Source organism: Balaenoptera ricei, chromosome 6 (genome assembly GCF_028023285.1).
Source record: "Balaenoptera ricei isolate mBalRic1 chromosome 6, mBalRic1.hap2, whole genome shotgun sequence".
Lineage (NCBI taxonomy): Eukaryota > Metazoa > Chordata > Mammalia > Artiodactyla > Balaenopteridae > Balaenoptera > Balaenoptera ricei.
Genome location: NC_082644.1, coordinates 69,249,697 through 69,269,919, shown reverse-complemented (window position 1 = coordinate 69,269,919; position 20,223 = coordinate 69,249,697). Strand labels below are relative to the sequence as shown.

Sequence of the window (20,223 nt, the reverse complement as noted above, 5' to 3'; positions counted from 1 at the left end):
TCAATTGCTATGGCTAGGGATCAATGCCTATTGACCAGACTTGAGTCAGCCCTATCTAAACCCAAAGGAAAACTGGGCTTCTGTTATCAGAAGAAAGGAGAGTAGATTAACCACAGTTAACCACTGCCAAAAGAGAGGTAGAAGCATTATAGACTAAGCTGAAATTGGCGAAATGGGAGTGAGAAAATATATGTACTTCAGAGGTCAAACTGGAGGATGGTGAGCCACGGAAAATAGACAGTAAGTCTCTTGGCTTCGGAAATCTTTGAACTGGGGGTAGCTTAAACCCAGCTTTTGCTCCCAGAGCACGTTGCTGTGTGAAAGGTTACTACAAAAGCAACTGATCTAACATTTCTGGTCCTATAACATGTTGAATCCCTGACACTGTGACAGTTACCAGCTCTATTTTCCTGTCCATACTCCCTAAGAGTTTCTGGCCCTGCTCATAGCTCCTGATGTTCTGTTTGCACCATTAGATAGATCCTACATCTTATCCAGCAGATTAGTTAAGAATGAGCTGCTGACTAACGGGTCACTCAGCCTGGACCAAAAGACCCAGGTACTAATAAACAGGATAGGCTCTGGGGCTCCAAAGAGGAGTGATCCTACATCTTGGTTTACCTGGGACATTGCAATTTATGTCTGCCATCCTGGAGAGATTACTGGTTGCATTCCCTCTCACACTCAGAGTCCTGGTTGGGATGCTAAATTACTGAGTCACCCTGGCTACAAGATGATGTAGTCTTAGGGGAGGTAGCCAGGCAGGGTCAAGTACAAGAGGAATAGGCAGTTGAGAGAGATGACGACACAGAAAGATGCAGATGGGGAAGACCACACAGATAATACCTGTTTCGCCACATGGTTTCAGGACACGCTGTTCCTCTGCCTTAAATGTCATGAGACATTTCCTTACAGTAACTTTCCTTTGTTGTCCTGAGCTACTTTGTATAGGTAGCCTTGACTAGAACAGAAATCTCCCACTTCACAAGAATTTTTTGTTTTGTTTTGTTTTTTCTTAGTCATTGCCAGTTGATTCAGGTTTAAGAGTTCTTTTGGTTTGGGTTTGGTTTGGTTTTTGGTTTTACTAACAATTTTATATATTTTTATGTTGTACTCATTTCAAGTGTTTTTTTTTTTTTTAATCTACACCATACTTTTCTCTACCTTAGAGGTGAATCAGTGTCTTTGCAATTGGGCTCATTTCTACCATTATTTTTTAACCAATTTCAGTGAAGACCCTCCCATACGCGCACTACTTAGGATCAAGACTGGATTCCACAAAACCACCTAGTTATTTGAAGGTCAACAGACTTGCAGAAAGACAAATGGTACCTCAGTTCACTAAGTGAGGCCAGAATGCACCTTCTGGAGCATTCAGCATATATTCACAGAGGGACTAATTTATTTATGCGGCTGCACGAGCCATTATTCAATTAGTTCTCATGGCTTCCCAAGGCCTCTGCATGCCTCCCAGCAAGCAAAGCAGCACAGGTGAACACCAAACAGGTGGCATCAGGCACATTTCCAACTTGATTAGATTTACACAGTTTTAAAAATGATGTTTAACAACTTAAACCAACATTTTTACAGCTGCCTATGCCATACTCCCTACATTCCCAAAACAGTTGACTTTAGGTAAGCATTACTGTAACCCAACATGAAACTTAAAAATGTGAAATAGCAGACTGTACCTTCAGTACATAATGTTTGGGGCACTTCACTTTGCCAAGTGAAAACTTAGCATAATAACTAGATACAAAAATCTCTCTGGGCCTTCTCTTTATATATTATCTGTAGACGAATGAGACAAAAATACCCATAAACTCGGCTGAGAAATTCTGTACCTGTTGCAAGGCAAAGGAAAGAAAGGACTTTATACCTGGCAGACTTAAGATTTCAAGTTACATTAAAAAAAAAAAAAAATTTCAGATGACAAGTAGCATCTTTTGGTTTTGCAATACAACTTTTAAGATCTAGCTCTCTTCCCATTCAAATATGGATTTAACAGTAATACTACATACAATACTTATAGGAAATTAATCTTGTCTTCATTTTTAGAAAGCAAAATGCACCTACTATAGTCTTCCCAATGACATGAACCTATAATTGGTTAAAAGCATGGATGTGCATGTGTCTTCTTAGCTCAATCTCTTTGCTTTTCTCTTGTTTCCTCTTTCACATTTATACAGCTGGTCCACTGTGTGCAAAATGACCGAGCAGAGGCTAAATCCAGCCTACAGGCACTTTTAAACCTGGTCATCATATGTATGTCTTAAAAATCAGAAAAAAAAATCTCACAGGAAATGTGAATTTCTGGCTAAAATTGCACAGCATGAAATCCCTGGGTCTGACTTGCTCTGTGGCAACAATCACATGAGAGAAGTAGCTGCTGCCACCTTTTGAATGAATACGAGATTTCCCGTTCACCACAGCTGCCACCATTCTTTCTTATTTGCAACCAGCTCACTTCATGCATTTCCATGACCTGCCTGGGCTCTTGTAGGCATTTGAGTCTGTGATCCCATATCCCCAGGGGTCCATTGCAAAACTCAGTGGACAGCAAGTCTGCAACTTAAAATATCAACTACTTCCCTTCAATTTCTAAGCACCATGAAATCACTGAAGCTAAGGAAAATGATAGCTAAACACACTTTATCATGCTATCTTTTCAATCAATTGTTAGTTGCATTTTAGGCTTACAGAAGAAGTTGCTGAGTTTCTCGACAATGATTTTATTTGGCTGTTTTGTACAGACACTCATTAGGGCAGGTTCAAACTCTTAACTCTAGAGCTATTAGATAAGTTCTGGTGAAATGATCACTATCATTCCCAAACAAACAATTTTCATATGAATACGGTACTGTTGACTGACCTATAGTGTGATTTCAGCTGTGAAGATGAGCTTTCATTAGACCATCCACCTCCCCCAACCTTCCCCTGTAATTAGATATGATCAAGGAGACTCAAGAGTGTGACATCCACAGTCGAAGAGCAATTCCACTCAGGATGCCCACAGCATGCACTGTGTTATCATCATCCCCTAACAAACTGATCCAACCATTTACTTTGATGACAAACGGCTAGTGGATTTATTAACTGTTGAATGAATGCTTCCTGGCTGACATCCATCTATACTTTCCTCATATGGAATGGTGGATAACATCGACCATTTTAATTTTCCAAAGTCAGGAAAATTAAATCCAGGAATACTGGTTATCATTCAGTGTTTTCATAACTACAACTAGCAGTTCTTTTTATATGTAGGGTGTATCTGAAACTTTAACTACATCCTAGCTCTAGAATGAGCACTGAGTTTAGAACCCTTGATACTCTACTCTGAAAAATGCTCCAAATCTTATTGGGAGCCTGCTCAAGAAAAATTTTCTTCAGAGTGAAATGCCAAGGGAAACTTGGCTTGACATTCTGCCCACCTACCACTGATCTGCCCCTTATGGACACTGGGAATCTTGTAAGTCAACAGCATTTTCTCTTTTGCTTGGGTGCCAGTATGCTCAGAGCCAAAATCATGGGTTGGCAGTAATTACAGTACCCATGATTTATGGGTCCTATAATATGTAGGTCTGTGCTTTAATTTCCTCTTGGCTTCAGTCTTTCTATATTTTCCCTGATCTTAAAATTTATCTATTTGTATTTTATTATATAAAAGCGTGAAGAAACAACTTCTCAGTAGAAAAAAGTGGGAGATGGATGGATGATGGATAGAAAAATTGATCTATTGTTCTCATCATTATTGTATGAAGATTTAACAAAGACTGGTTGTTAAATCATTCTGGAATTTTCTGCCTCACTTTCCATACAATAACCCACCCTGCTCTGAACAGCAAATGCAAGGACTTTGGAAGCAACAGCGTTGGTCCCATATGCTAAAAGCAGATGGGATCTGCACTGTCTTCACAGTAGCAGCTGCCCAGGAACCAAAGTGAAGAGGAGGAGGCTGGGGGAAAGAGCACGAGGGGAGAGAAACACAAAAGAGCAATCAGGAGCAGAGAAGAGAGATACTTCCTGCTACCAGTCTCAGCCATGGTTAAAAAGCAAGCACACATTTATGAACTGCTCCATTTGATAATGTTTGCACATTTACGGTGTCACTTAATTCAATTCCCACTGCCAAGAGGTATTCTGATCGCCACTGTACACATGGAGAGGGAAAGACACAGTTTGTTCTGAGGAAAAATTAGCAAGGCCAATGTTCCTTCCAATACCACTATCTGCATTCCAGAAAGTGGGAAATTCTAAAATACAGAAAGTCCATGTTCTACACTGGAAGAAGCTGTCTATGTAATGAATGAAGATGGCTGGGAAAATAAGGAACAAAAACAAAAATTAAGATGTAACATATCAATGTAACATAAATAACAGGGAAATGACTTCAGCTGCAGCCAGAGAGACTGGCTAAACAGGGAAATCCTTTTGACTCCAAGTGTTACAAAATCATGACAGCAAAGGGTTCTCTGTGTGTAACTGCAGAATTTCCTTATTTGGAGATGTTACTTCCAACATCTAGTTATTTATTATTCTAGGTTGGCAAAATTTTGCCAAAAATTTATTTAAAATACTCTAGCTGATCTCTCACTTTTTTTTTTTAATGTTTCTTGACTTTTTTAATAGTGAAGGGTGTAAACAATGTCACTGTCCATCTAGCGGAGGAATGAGCCGGAAGAGTGTGCTATATTAATACGATGGAATACCATGCAGCCATTAAAAGGACTAAAGTAGATACATATGCCAACAAACACAGATTTCAAGAATAGGGCTGAATATTAAAGCAAGTTTCAGAATGATTGTAGGATATAAGATCCTTTTATAACTTAAAATAAAGTCAATATTATATATCAGGGGTTGGCGAACTTTTTCTGCAAAAGACAAATAGTAAATATTTTAGGCTTTGCAAGTCATATATGCCATCTGTCACATATTATTCTTTTTTGTTGTTGTCCTTGGGCTTGAGGACACAGAGAGGGGGAAGGGTAAGCTGTGATGAAGTGAGAGAGTGGCATGGACATATATACACTACCAAATGTAAAACAGATAGCTAGTGGGAAGCAGCTGCATGGCACAGGGAGATCAGCTCGGTGCTTTGTGACCACCTAGAGGGGTGGGATGGGGGGGTGGGATAGGGAGGGTGGGAGGGAGACACAAGAGGGAGGGGATATGTTTACATATAGCAGATTCACTTTGTTATACAGCAGAAACTAACACAACTTTGTAAAACAATTATAATCCAATAAAGATGTTAAAAAAAAAAGATCTCACTGCCCTTTTAAATCAGGTAACTATCAATATACATGAAATGAATATCAAGTTTAGAGTGATATCAGCATCATAGCTGAATAAGACGTCTCTTGTTCCTGTCCAACCCCCCCCCCCTTCCTAACAATAACAATTTGGTATCCATCCACGGACAAAAGTGTCTTTGTGGGAGCTGTGGGATCCAGCACCATACACCAAGAAACCCAGGAGAAGTCTCACCCACCCATGTGTTGGGTAATAGGTATGCAGATCTTGGTCCCAGCTGTGGACCCTGAGTGGCCCATGAACTGGCTCCAGCCCCTCCTGGCCATGGTCTGGGAGGCCCTGGAAAACACTGTCTTAGATAATCACCCATGGACAAGAGATCTTTTGTGGAAGTCCAGGTTTCCAACAGATAAGTGCCAGCACACCATTGAAGCAAAACAAAAAGTGAATTTGGACACAATAGAGAGGGTAAGAGGAACATTTTGACATTACTCAAACTACCCCTCACCCAAGGCAGTAAAGCTCAGGGCCAAGAGAGATCTTGCTCGTGATTTCTACCACGGTGAAAAACGAGAGCGTGCAAGTGCCCAGCTTCCGCAGCTGTGCAGGCTGCTGCCAAAGACGCTCATTTCTCTCTTGCCCCATCCACAGTACTGAATCGTAAGCAGCGTGTACTGGGGATGAGGGGAGACTGGGAGACGAGCAGACAGGATTCTCAGAGGGCACGAAATGAACAAGAATCCTATTAACTGCATTGTGAACTCCACCAAGAAGCTCACCAATGAGCTGCTGGGGACACCTCACCTGTGGATCTCCCCAACTGGCTCATGGGCATCCCCAATGCTCTGTGTGCCTTACCCACACACATATCTACCCTGTGGCCAGCTCCCTATGCAAGCTCCCAAGAGCGTCAGTGACAGCAAACTTTGACAAATAGCTAGTGAGCATGTACAGAAAGCTAGCCCAAATCTGCAGGCCAGGGAGAACCCATGAACTTAAGCTTTAGCACCACCTTTGGGGAGACAAAGGGAGACTGTCAGCACTCAGCCTGGGGCATTGCAGGATCAAGAGAAGACATTCAAACTTAAGAATTCTCTCACAAGAGGGAGCAAGAAACACGGAGCAGATGTACCCATAGAAGGTATGAGAGCCTCAGAATCCTTAGCAGGGCTGATGGAACGTATTGCTGTCCCAGTTAGTAAGGACTGGAGGAAGTGATGCTACTTCAGATGTGAAGACAGCAAAGCAGATTTCAAAGAACATGACAAATCAAGGAAACAAGACATCACCAAAAGACCACAGTAATCTTCTAGTAACCAAGCAAAAAGACATGGAGATCTGTGATTTATCCAGTAAATAATTTGAAATAGCTCTTCTATGGAAACTGGATAGCTATAAGAAAACACAAAAAGACAATTCAACAAAATCAGGAAAAGTTTTTTCTGCGTGAACAAAATGAGAAGTTTAAAAAGAGGGACAAATCGTAAAAAAGAATCAAACAGAAACTCTGAAACTGAAGAATACAATGAACTAAATTTAAAAATGCAATAGAGAACATCAATATCAGAATGGATCAATCAGAAGAAAGAAGTTGTGAGGTAGAAGACAGGACCTTTGAAATTATCCAGTCAGAGCAGAATAAAGAAAAAAGAATGAAAAACAGTGAACAAAGCATATGTGATCTATGGGACATCATAAAAAGAAACAACTTAAAAATTACTGGAGTTCCAGAGGAAAAGGGGGGTTGCATAAAGCTTGCTTAAAGAAATAATGGCTGAAAATTTCAAAAATCTGCAGAGAAATTTGGGTATCTAAATTCATGAACTTAGGTCACCAAACAAATTCAAAGAGATTCTGCCTAACACACATTATAATAAAACTGTCAAAGACTGAAGACAAAGAGAGAATTTTAAAAGCAGGAAGAGAAAAGAAGCTTGTAACTTGCAAGGGAACCCCCATTAGAGTATCAGCAAATTTCTCACCAGAAACCTTACAGGCCAGGAGACAGTGGGATGATGTATTCAAAGTGATGAAAGAAAAAACTGCCAACAAAGAATATCTTATCTGGCAAAGGCATCTTTCAGAAATGAAGGAGAGATAAAGACTACCAGATAAATGAAAGCTAAGGGAATTCATCACCACTAGACCTCCCTTACAAGAAATGCTGAAGGAGTTCTTTCAGATGAAGTGAAAGTACACTATTAGTAACATAAAAACATTGAAAATATGCAACACACTGATAAAGGTAAATATATAGTCAAATTCAGAATACTGTCATACTGTAACATGGTGTGTTACCCACTTAATTCCAGTATAAGGATTAAAGGACAAGAGTATTAAAAATAACTATAGCTAAAATAATTTGTTAATAAATACACTATATAAAAAGAGGTAAATTGAGACACCAAAACTAAAACAGGGGTGGGGTGTATAAAAGGGTATAGTTTTTGTGTTATTGAAGTTATTATAAGTGTAAAATAGACTGTTATATTTATAAGATGTTTTGTGTAAGCCTCATAGTAACCACAAAGCAATAACCTATAGTATATTCACAAAAGATAAAGGGAATCAACGTATACCACTGTGGAAAATTACCAATTCAAAAAGGAAGGCATCGAGAGAGGAAAACAAGGAACAAGGGAATTTGTTCATCAAGAAAATAATAAAGACGGCATTGGTCAAGTCCTTACCTATCAATTATCAATAATTATTCTAAATGTAATTGGATTAATTTCTGCAGTCAAAAGGCATAGAGTAGCTGGATGGATAAAAATAACAAGACCCAACTATATGCTCCGTACAAGAGACTCACTTCAGCTTTCAGGACTCACAAAGGCTCCAATCCAAGTGAAGGGACACAAAAAGATATTCCATGCAAATGGAAACCAAAAGAGAGCAGTGGTAGCTATACAGTGGACCCCTAAACAACACAGGGGTTAAGGCTGCCAACCCCCCATGCTGTTGAAAATCCGCATATAACTACAGTCAGCCCTCCACATCTGTGGTTCCACATCCATGGATTCAACCAACCATGGATCATGTGGTAATGCAGTATGTATTTACTGAAAAAAATCTGCATATAAATAGACCCACACAGTTTAAACCTAGTATTGTTTAAGGGTCAACTGTACTTACATCAGAAAAAAATGGACTTTAAGCCAAAAACTGTAAAAACTGAAAAACAAGATGATTATATAATGATAGAGGGGTCAATCAATCAAGAAGATATAACAATCATAAATATACATGCACTCAACATTGGAGCACCTAAATCTATTAAGCAAATACTAGCAGATCTGAAGGGAAAAATAGACAACAATACAATAATAGTACAGAACTTCAATACCCCACTATCAACAGTGAATAAACCAACCAGACAAACAACAAGGAAACATTGGACCTGAACTATACTTTAGACCAAATGAACATAACAGATTTATATAGAACATTCCATCCAACAGCAGAAGAATACACATTCTTCCCAAATGCACAGAGAACATTCTCCACGATAGATCATACGATAGATCACAAAACAAGTCCTAGCAAATTTACCAGTATCAAAACAAATCATACCAGTATCTTTTCTGACAATAGCAGTATGAAACTAGAAATTAATAACAGGAGGAAGGCTGGAATATTCACAAATACATGGAAATTAAACAATATACTCCTGAATAACTAATGAGTCAAAAATGAAATTTAAAAATATATAAGACAAATGAAAATGGAAATACAACATACCAAAACCTATGGGAAGCAGCAGACGCAGTTCTAAGAGGGAAGTTTATAATAATACACAACTACAGAAAGAAAAAAGAAGGATCTCAAATAAACAACCTAACTTTATACCTCAAGAAACTAGAAGAGGAAGAAGAAAATAAGCCCAAAGTTAGCAGAGGGAAGGAAATAACAAAGATCAGAGCAGATTCAAATAAAAATAGCGACCAGCAAGGGGGCTTCCCTGGTGGCGCAGTGGTTGAGAATCTGCCTGCTAATGCAGGGGACACGGGTTCGAGCCCTGGCCTGGGAAGATCCCACATGCCACGGAGCAACTAGGCCCGTGAGCCAGAACTACTGAGCCTGCGCGTCTGGAGCCTGTGCTCCACAACAAGAGAGGCCACGATAGTGAGAGGCCCACGCAACGCGATGAAGAGTGGCCCCCACTTGCCACAACTAGAGAAAGCCCTCGCACAGAAATGAAGACCCAACACAGCCAAAAATAAATAAATTAATAATAAAAAAAAAATAAGAGACCAGCAAAACAACAGAATACAACAACAAAACGAAGAGGTACTTCTTAAAAAGGTAAATGTAATTGGCAAAACTTTACACTATCTTTAAAAAAAAAAGAAGACTCAATTATTTCAGAAATGAAAGAGGGGACATTACAACTAAGACCACAGAAATACAAAGGATTAAAGATACTACAATTAACAATTACACATCAACAAACTGGATACCCTGGAAGAAATGGATAAATTTCTAGAAACATACAAACTACCAAACTGAATCATGAAGAATTAGAAAATCTGAGCAGAGCTATAATGAATAAGGAGACTGAATCAGTAATAAAAGAAAAACTTCCCAACAAACAAAAGCCCAGGGTCCAACGGTTTCCCTGATGAATTCTATCAAACATTTAAAGAATTAATGCCTATCCTTCTCAAACTCTTCCAAAATACTGAAGAAGAGGAAATACTCCTGAACTTATTTTATGAGGCTAGCATTACCCTGATACCAAGTCAGATAAGGATACTACAAAAAAACAAAACAAACAACAACAAAAATCTATAGACTATTATCCTTGATGAACATAAACGTAAAAATTTTCAACACTCTATTACCAAATGGAATTTAACAGCACATTAAAAAGATTTATCCCTTTTAATTAAAAGGAATGTACCTCAAAATAGGAATGGCTATATATGACAAGCCCACAGATAACATCATACTCAATGGTGAAAGGTTGAATGCTTTTCCTCTAAGATCAGAAACAAGATGAAGGGTGCTCACTCTTACCAATCCTATTCAACATAGTACTGTAAGTCCTAGCCAGAACAATTAGAAGAAAAAGAAAGGAAGTAAGGAAAGAAGAAAGAAGGAAAGAAAGAAAAGGCATACAAATTACAAAGGAAGAAGTAAAACTGTCTTTGTGTTCAGATATGACCTTATATAGAGAAAATCCTAGATTCCACCAAAACACTGTTAGAACTAATCAACAAATTCAGTAAATTTGCAGGATACAAAAATCAACATACAGAAATCAGTTGCATTTCTATACACTAACAATTAAATATCTGAAAAAGAAATTTTAAAAAAACACATTTATTCACAATAGCATTAGAAACAAAACACTTAAGAATAAATTTAACCAAGGAGGTGAAAGATCTATACACTGAAAACTATAATACATTGATGAAAGAAACTGAAGATGACACAAATAAATGGAAACATATATGTTCATCATTCAGAAGAATTAATATTGTTAAAATGTCAATATTACACAAACTTATCTACAGATTCAGTGCAATCTCTATCAAGATTCTAATTGCATTTTTCATGGAAATAGAACAATCCTAAAATGTGTATGGCACCATACAAGACCCTGAATAGCCAAGGCAATCCTGAGAATGAAGAAAAAGCTAGAGGCATCACACTTCCTGATATCAAATATACTGCAAAGCTATATTAACCAAAACAATATGGTACTGGCATAAAAATATACACACAGATCAATGGAATAGAATTGAGAGCCCCAAAATAAACTCTCACATATATGGTGAACTACTATTTGTCAGGGGAGCCAAGAATACTCAATGAGTAAATGATAAGCTCTTCCAAAAATGGTGTTGGGAAAACTAGATAACCACATGCAGAAGAATGGGATTGGACACCACTTACTAAAATTAACTCGAAATGGATTATAGACTTAAACATAAGAACTGAAACCATAAAACTACTAGAAGAAAACAAGAAAGAAACTCCTTGACATTGGTCTTGGTAATGATTTGTTGGATATGACACCAAAAGCAAAACTAAACAAGTGGGACTACATCAAAAAGCTTCTGCACAGAAAAGAAACAATCAACAAATGAAAAGATAATCTATGTAATAGGAGAAAATACTTGCAAATCACCTATCTGATACAGGATTAATAAACAAAATATATAAGGAACTCATACAAATCAACGGCAGAAAAACAACTGATTAAAAAATGAGCAGAGGACCTGAATAGGTATTTTTCCAAAGATGACATCCAGATGGCCAACAGATACAGGCAAAGATGCTCAACATCCTAATTATCAGGGAAATGCAAATCAAAACCCCAATGAGATATCTCCTTACATGTGCTAGAATGGCTATCATCAAAAAGACAAGAGACTACAAGTGTTGGTGAGCAAGTGGAGAAAAGGAAGCCCTTGTGCACTGTTAGTGGGAATGTAAATTGGTACAGCCATTATGAAAAACAGTATGGAAGTTCCTCAAAAAATTAAAAATAGAACTACCATATGATCCAGCAATCCTACTTCTGGGTATATATCCAAAGGAAATGAAATTACTATTTTGAAGAGTTTATCCGCACTCCCATGTTCACTGCAGCATTATTCATTAACAGCCAAGATAAGAAAACAACCTGTCTGTCTACAGATGAATGGATAAAAAAGATGTGGCATATATATTCAACGGAATATCATTCAGCCATGAGAAAGAAGGAAATCCTGGCATTTATGACAACATGGACATACCTTGAGGGCATTATGGCAAGTAAAATAAGTCAAACAGAGAAAGACAAATACTGTATATCACTTATATGTGGATTCTATAAAAGCTGAACTCATAGAAACAGAGTAGAATGGTGGTTATGAGGGGTTTGGGGCGAGGGAAATGGAGAAATGCTGTTAAAAGGTACAAACTTCCAGTTATGAGTAAGTGCTGGAGATCTAATGTACAGTATGGTGATTATAGTTCATAATACTGTATTATATACTTGAAATTGCTAAGACAGTAGACCTTAACTGTTCTCACCACAAAAAAACAATGGTAATTATTTGAGGTGATGGAGGTGTTGACTAACCCTACTGAGGTAATCATTTCACAATATATAAGTGTATCTAATCAACACACTGTACACCTTAAACTTACACAATGATATATGTCAACTATATCTCAATAAAGCTAGAAAAAAGCATCAAGTTTATAAAATATTGCACTTTAAAATTGTTTCCTGTCTTGTCTACACACAGGTACACACACACACACACACACACACACATACACTCACACACACTCACAGGACTCTAATCTGAAGAGGTACAGTATAAAAGTATATAGTGCAAATGCCAAGAGCTCAGACTCAAACTAACCTGTCTGGCATCCAGTTGTGGCTCTACTATTTGCTATCGTGTGACCTTGCACAGGTTACTTAAAGGTGTCCTTTGAAAAATGAGGATTGATAATAATACCTATCCCCTAGGGTGGTTGCTGAATATAAATATACGGACATATATACGTACATATTTACATTTACTTACAAATGTATATACACATATCTATGTTTACATATATATGTCATATAATAAGTACTCAGTGTTAGCTCAGGTTGGAAATTATTTTATTCTGCTAAAGAAAAATGAACAGACACAGGTGTGAATTTTATCCAAGGGGCCCCTACGCCTCCCCTCCACTGGGGACTTGTTTCTTTTGCAGTTCCTCAAGGGGAGGATGGCCCTTTCTGAGTTGTTTCTTTGAAGGTCTAGTATTGAAATTCATTCCAGTACTATGGAAGGAAGCCAAGAAAGTCAGCTTTTCTTGGAAGGCTGCATGCCTCAGAAGAACCTGAGCCAAGGGGGCCAGAGTGCTGGCAGTGAGTCAGCTCCTTATTAAAAAGCACTTATTGATCACCTGCTGTGTGCTGGGCACAAGAGCGGGGGCTATACAGGGGGTACAAACAAAACTAGAAATGAGGTTCCCACCCTCAAAGAAGAGACACACACACACACAAAATGACTATTACAAACCAATGCATTATTACACACAAAATGGTGTGGGATAATTTGTTTTCAAAAATCCAAGGAGACCAAGTGTTGTGTATTCATCCCATCAGGGAAGGCTGTTTAGGGGAGGCGAAAGGTGAGCTGCACGTAGCAGGAGGAATTTGGAAAGGCAGAGAGGAAGGAGGACGGTCATGGCCCGAAGCAAAGCTCCCAGCAGGGAGATTTTTCAGTCTGCTGTGCAACTGGGGAAGTGGCCTAATTTTCCAGTGTGGAGGGGCCAACATATGGAGTTACAGAGAAAATTAAGGCTGGACAGAAAGGCCACTTGGTGATGTAATGTTCAGTACAAGGTTAGATTTGTCATCTCATGCAACAGGTAGCCTGTGTGGATTGCTGAGGAGGGCCTGATGACAATTTCAGCAATTTTCTTTGCATTGAGCTTTGGTCCTGCCATGGATACCACAGTTAACTTTTTGATCAGTTCCATCAAAAATCATTTGATCGCATCCTGCATGAGGGAAGGAAGGCTGTTTCTGGCCTGTTCACCATCGTCCAGGACGGGGACTGCACAGTATAGGAGTGAATAAGTAAAAATCTCTTATTTGATAATTAAATAAGTTAATACATGTAAGGTGCTTAGAAGAGTACCTAGCACAAAAGAAGCTCTACAAAAGTACTGCTATTCTCCCTTCCTCCTTCTCTTCTTCTTCCTCCTCCCCCTTCTTCATGAGTAAGGCAGAGTATATGCACCAGGGCCTCAATGAGTCCCGTCCATTGGGCCACGGTAGCTGAGTATCGCCATGCGGGTTGTGCACTGCACAGAACATTCACATAGACCACGAAGAGAATAGTGTTGTCTGGAATTGTTTTACACAACGGCCCTCACAGGCCAGCTTTCCATGACATACTGAACTTGGAAGCTCCTTTCACACTTCAAAATTCTAGAATAACCTCAAAACCCCTTCCTACCGTCACAGCAGAAGGGAGATCAAAGGGTGGACAGAGTAGAAAGAAACTGTTAACAGTGCAAAAATGAGAGAAGGCATTCCCAAGGTAACTGCCAGCTGCAGCAGGCATCTTTTAAGTGTATTGGAAGAAAAAGAGCCTCTTAAAGGGTTTTGCAAAAAGGAAGAATAAGAAGATCACTACTTTAAAGGCTTGAACTTGAGTAACTGCAGTCGGAGATACAGAGAAAGCTCTGCAATCAGTATAAAATACCTGATTCAAGAAGGTGCGAGGTCAGGTTGGGACGGAACAGCACAGGATATGAGCAACACGGGACACAAAAGGATTCGTGGGTGATGTCAATTCAGGAAGACTTCAGGAAACAAACTGAAAAGGATCAGGACTGCTGCTAAGGGATTCACCAATTCTTTCTGGAGGTAAGATCAGCTGTTAGTATATGAATATCACTACTTATTATTATAGTCTCAGAAGTGTGTCTGCAATTCATTTGTTATATAAAAGGAAACAATTTAGAAAGCTGTATGCCATTAAAACCACATGGAAGTTCTAGGCATTCACAACAAGTCACTTTGTTATCCTCAAGGCCAGGAATATACAGGTAGGTGGTCCCCAGGTGATAAGCCCGGTAAGGATTCTAGTTGGTGGCCAGATTGGGCAGAACAAGTAATCTTACAAAGAAGTAAGGGTAAGATTGGTTTTTAAGCGGAAGTTAAAATAATGCAAATACCTCAAAGGTCAACAACCATACATCTCACCTTGCCTGCAAAATGACTTATCGGCAAATTGTGTACATTTTATTAGAATGACTTCCGTGTAATAGAAATTTACCAATGACAAAGCGCTAATTGCCCAAACCTCAAGTGGGCTATGTTACAAAGGATGGAAAGGGAAAGCTCTACCTCTGTGGCTGCCGAGGGACCTTGAGCAGAGGGAATAGCAGACGTGCTGGCAAGGGTGATGGGGACGCTGGGCTTCAGCGCCGCAGCGCCACTGGGCGGCAGGGGGCTGACACAGGTACAGGGACTGGCCTCGCCGTGGCAGTCCCAGATGGGTCTACGCTTTCTTGGAGAGAACACCCTGAGCGTTCCCAAACACCCCAGAAGCAGCACTGCAAACATCCAGGTGACAAACTGTCCCTGCTGTGCCTCTCTTACAGCTATGATCACTCTGCATGTGTGTGACAGTTACTGGGGCACACGGCCACCTCCCTGCTAGATTCCTAGCTCCTGGAGAGTGCAGCTGTGCCTGGTTCATTCTGGATCTCCCGCAGTGACTAGCCCAGCACTGGGCCCGTGGTGAATGCTTACAGTGTGCTGGGCTATGTACATTTTATCCATTATCTCATTTAATCCACCAGCAGTCCTCTGCCGTACATACTGGCATTACTCCCATTTCACAATGAGGAAACCAAACCTCAGAAGGATGAAGTGACTGCTGTTAAGTTATACGGCTGATTGGTGAAAGCACCAGGATTTGCACCAAAAGTCATGCTTTTAACTATCACATTACCCTTCCTCCAGATTAGGGGTGGGCAAACTATCACCCATGAGCCAAATCCAGCCTCTGGTCTGTTTTTGTTACCGGCCACAAGCTAAGGAATTTTTTACATTTTCACATAGTTTAAAAAAATCAAAGCAAGAATAATATTTCGTGACAAATGAAAATTACATGAAATTCAAATTTCAGTGTCCATAAAAGATGTTTAATTGGAGTACAGCCACCTTCATTCTTCTACATATTGTCCATGGCTGTTTCCATGCTGCAAGCGCAGAGTTGAGTCATTCTGACAAAGGCCATACGGCCCATGAAACTAAAATATTTAGTAGCTGGCCCTTTACAGAAAAAGTTTACTCACTTCATCTCTAGATACAGAGTCAAGCAGCAGACATACTTCTCTACCCAGCTGTGCAGGAATATTGGCACATAAGGTCAGAGAAATCATGGAGTGATAAGTATCAGGTCAGCTCGCAAGCACCATCTGAAGGCCATGGCTACAACCTGGCCACACCTGGAACCGGGAGGCAGGCACAAGGCACTTGGCTCAGGACCGTTTGCTGGCAGAGGAGGTATTGCTGATGGTAGTTCTGCAGGTCAATGAGGACGCTCAATAAACCACTGATTGCTTTGGCCAATTGCAAGTAACAAGATCTTGCGGATGACTGAGCCGTGCAGATGATATGAAAATCACATTTAGCCTTCAGTCAGCAACCTCCTTTCCTGCTGAGCTCTCTGCAGAGATGCCAACAAGTTGCAGAACTAACAGACTGGGGTATCGCCATCTTGTGCTAGAGATGCTAATTGAGCAGTGACATAGCCAGGGGGCAGACTGCAGGACGGGAGAAGGGCAAGCCAGATGTCTGTACAATCCTGTACTTGCAGGATGAGTAGGGCATGGATGAACCTTCTCTTTGCACAGCCAGGAGAACACAGTGGAAGCAGCCAGAGGGAGCCCTAAAGGCAAGAAACCAGCTCTGGGGAGGGGGTGGGGGGCTCAGGAGAAAGAAAGACACAGTCACTACTTGCCCCTATGTTTTATGGGCCTCCTGCCCGATGGTCAAGGCAAAGGACACCCATGCCCAGGTAAGGGCTGGGACAAAGTGGTCAGCACACCAGATCTTACTAGATCCCCCATACAGGACATCATTATGTCATTAACTGTGACCTAAGGTCACTGTTCTGCACACCAGCTCTCCTGAAAATGTGCAGTAACAGGAGGGGGAAATGAACAGAAATTGCATCTTTGGAAAACAAAGTGGTACAATTAGTAAAGCATAGGCTTTGGGGTCAGAATTCCCGGGCTTCAGTTTTGTCTCTGACACTAGTACTCCCTACGTGATCCTTATCAGATCACTTAGTTTTTCAGATTTTTGGTAAACTCTGCAAAATGAACTATCAGAGTTAATCAATGGGTTATGTACCCTGTATGTCAGGATTAGGTTTGTCTGCATACAACAAAAACTCAAATAACAGAGTGACTTATTTTTCTCTCATATAAAGGAAGTCCAGTATTAGGGAGTGCAAGGCTGGTGCAGCAGTTCCACAGTCAAACAAACACAGGTACCACGGAATCCTTCTCCTCTGATGTGCTTATAATATACTTTCCATCCTCAGTGTGCCTGATAGTCAAAAATGACTGCTGCAACTCCGGCAATCAAGTCTACACTCCAGGCAGCAAGAAGCTGGAAGAGGCAATGAATAAATCACATAATTCCTCTCTGAATCAGCCCATATTAAGGAGATTTCCCAGAAACCCTATCCAATAAACTGCCATCCTTATTTGCAAGGCTGGCTGGGAGGTGTACATTTTAACGATGGTCACTGTCACCTCTAATAAAATAGAACTTCTGACAGTATGGAAGGAGGAGAGAATAGAATGAGGAGGCAATAAGTAGTCTTGGCCACAAATGCTCACCTCAAGGGCCGATGCTGTCCCCAAATTACCTAATGTGTATGAAAGGACATTGTAAAGCTGCAGAAGGACATGAAATAAAATCCACTCTCCTTGGTTTCCCAAACAAGGCCCTTCATGATTGGGCCCTGCTCTCCCTGCTAAGTCATACCTCCTACCACTTCCCCTGTCTTATACTTTCTGCTCACCACAGCAAACTGCTGGCAGTTCCTTGCATGGCTTGCCTCCATGCCTTAAATCTCCTCCTCTTTGCCCAACTCAGGTACCATCTTCCCGAAGCCTCCCTGGAGCTCCAGGGTGAGGTAAGTGTTCCTTTGCTGTCCTCCCACAGTGTCCCATGGACATTCCATCCCACCATCCTCCTCATTACCTTGAAATAATCATTCTATGCTTTTATCTTTCCCTCTAGACCTGTGCTGTGCAATACGATAGCCACTAGCCACATAAGGCAAAAAGAGCCCTTGACACGTGGGCCAGTTCAAATTCAGATGTGCTGTTAAGCGTAAAATGAAATCTACAAGATTTCAAAAACACAGGATGAAAGAAAAAGAATGTAAAATACCTCGTTAATAATTTTCTATATTGGCTTCACTTTTGAACTGTAACATTTTGGATGTACTGGGTTAAATTATATTATTAAAATAAAATTTATCTGTTTCTTTTGGCTTTTTCAAAAAATGTGTTTACTACAACTTTAAAATTACGTATGTGGAAAGAGTTCTAGAGGTGGATGTCGGAGATGGTTGCACAACAGTATAAATGTACTTAATACCACCAAACTGTACACTTAAAAATGGTTGGGGGCTTCCCTGGTGGCACAGTGGTTGAGAGTCTGCCTGCCAATGCAGGGGACACGGGTTCGAGCCCTGGTCTGGGAAGATCCCACATGCCGCGGAGCAACTGGGCCTGTGAGCCACAACTACTGAGCCTGCGCGTCTGGAGCCTGTGCTCCGCAACAAGAGAGGCCGCGAGAGTGAGAGGCCCGCGCACCGTGATGAAGAGTGGCCCCCGCTCGCCGCAACTAGAGAAAGCCCTCGCACAGAAACGAAGACCCAACACAGCCAAAAAAAAAAAAAAAAAATGGTTAAGATGGGGACTTCCCTGGTGGTCCAGTGGTTAAGAATCCGCCTTCCCATGCAGGGGACGCGGGTTCGATCCCTGGTCAGGGAACTAAGAGATCCCACATGCCACAGGACAACTGAGCTTGAGCACCACAACTACTGAGCATGCGGGCTACAACTACAAAGCCCACGCGCTCTGGAGCCTGCACACCACGACTAAAGAGAAGCCCATGCGCCACAACGAGGAGCCCACGCGCCACAGTAGACGATCCCACGTGCTGCAACTAAGACCCAACACAGCCAAAAATAAAATAAATATTTTTTTAAAAATGGTTAAGATGGTAAATTTTGTTATGTGTATTTTTAATTTAAGGAGTGAAATACACACACATATATGTTTTAAATTACATACATGGCTCGCTTTTGAGGCTCACCTTGCACTTCTACTGGTGAGTGCTACTCTGAAGTATTAGCTCCTGGAGGGAAGCAACTATGTCTCATTAATGTTTGTGTCTCAAGCCTGTACAGTGTCTGTTTCCTAAGTGTTGGTTGCATAAAATCATACATATTATAAAATCTCTGATCACAATATGACAAAGGCAGGTGAAAGGGAAAGATGACAGTAGTAAAGGACATTTTGCAAGACCAAAATGTGCCCAATTTGGGGCCTTGAGAAAGTCTGGGAAAAACCAAGGTGGCCTTTGTCATGTAGTGGCTGGTGCACAGCCCCATGGACCTGGGTTCACATCCCAGTATCGCTATGAACCAGAGAATGACTTTCACAAGTGACATTCACCCCAAGCCTCCCTTTCTTCACCTGTAAACGGGGGATGATTACAGCACTGACCTTACCACGTTGCAAGGAGAAATAAAGGAGATTCTGCTGGCACAGTCCCTGAAGCATAATGAATGATCAATAAATGTTAGCATCTTTTTTTTTTTATTAGCTTTTACAGGCCCGTCGTGAAGGAAAAACAGTTTTTTAAAAGTTGCCTGAAGCCAACCCACATTAAGTTATTTCCCTGCTGAATATTAAAACAATTTTCAAACTGAGATGACAAAAATAATCTGAGCTGGCAGATGTATGGTGTTGTCACCCACTCTGTTGCTTGGAATTGAATGAATTGTACGTAAGTACCACTCTTCCCTTGTTTGGAAAAGCACCTGACTTGAAGGTCTGCTGCGTGTTCTGTGGTGCTGAAGGGGTCCTGCACACGGGCACTATGGCATAGCCATGCAGGCAGGTGGAGCAGCTATGCTGGCTGGGCCAGACACACAGGTGTGTTATGTTCCTAACTCAGTCGCCAAATCTCAGTGGCTTAAAACCACATTTCCTTCTCATATATGCTACATGCAACAGGCCAGTGCAGGGCCTTTGCTTCACGTTAGTCTCACCAAAGGATCCAGGCTAGGAAGTGCCCAGGATTGTATCTGCAAGAAAGCAGGAACATGGCTTGTAAAATCTTCAGGCAGAAATGACACACCTCTCTTGTTCACATCTATTGGCCAAAGCAAGTCATATGTCCGCGTCTAACTT

The 20,223-nt window shown here is 40.7% G+C and overlaps 1 protein-coding gene across 1 annotated transcript in view; it reads right to left on the bottom strand.

The window, feature by feature from the left end:
- LOC132367085 (histone-arginine methyltransferase CARM1-like) overlaps positions 1–20,223 on the bottom strand; it is a 248,593-nt gene that overhangs the window by 98,197 nt on the left and 130,173 nt on the right. The window lies entirely within an intron of this gene.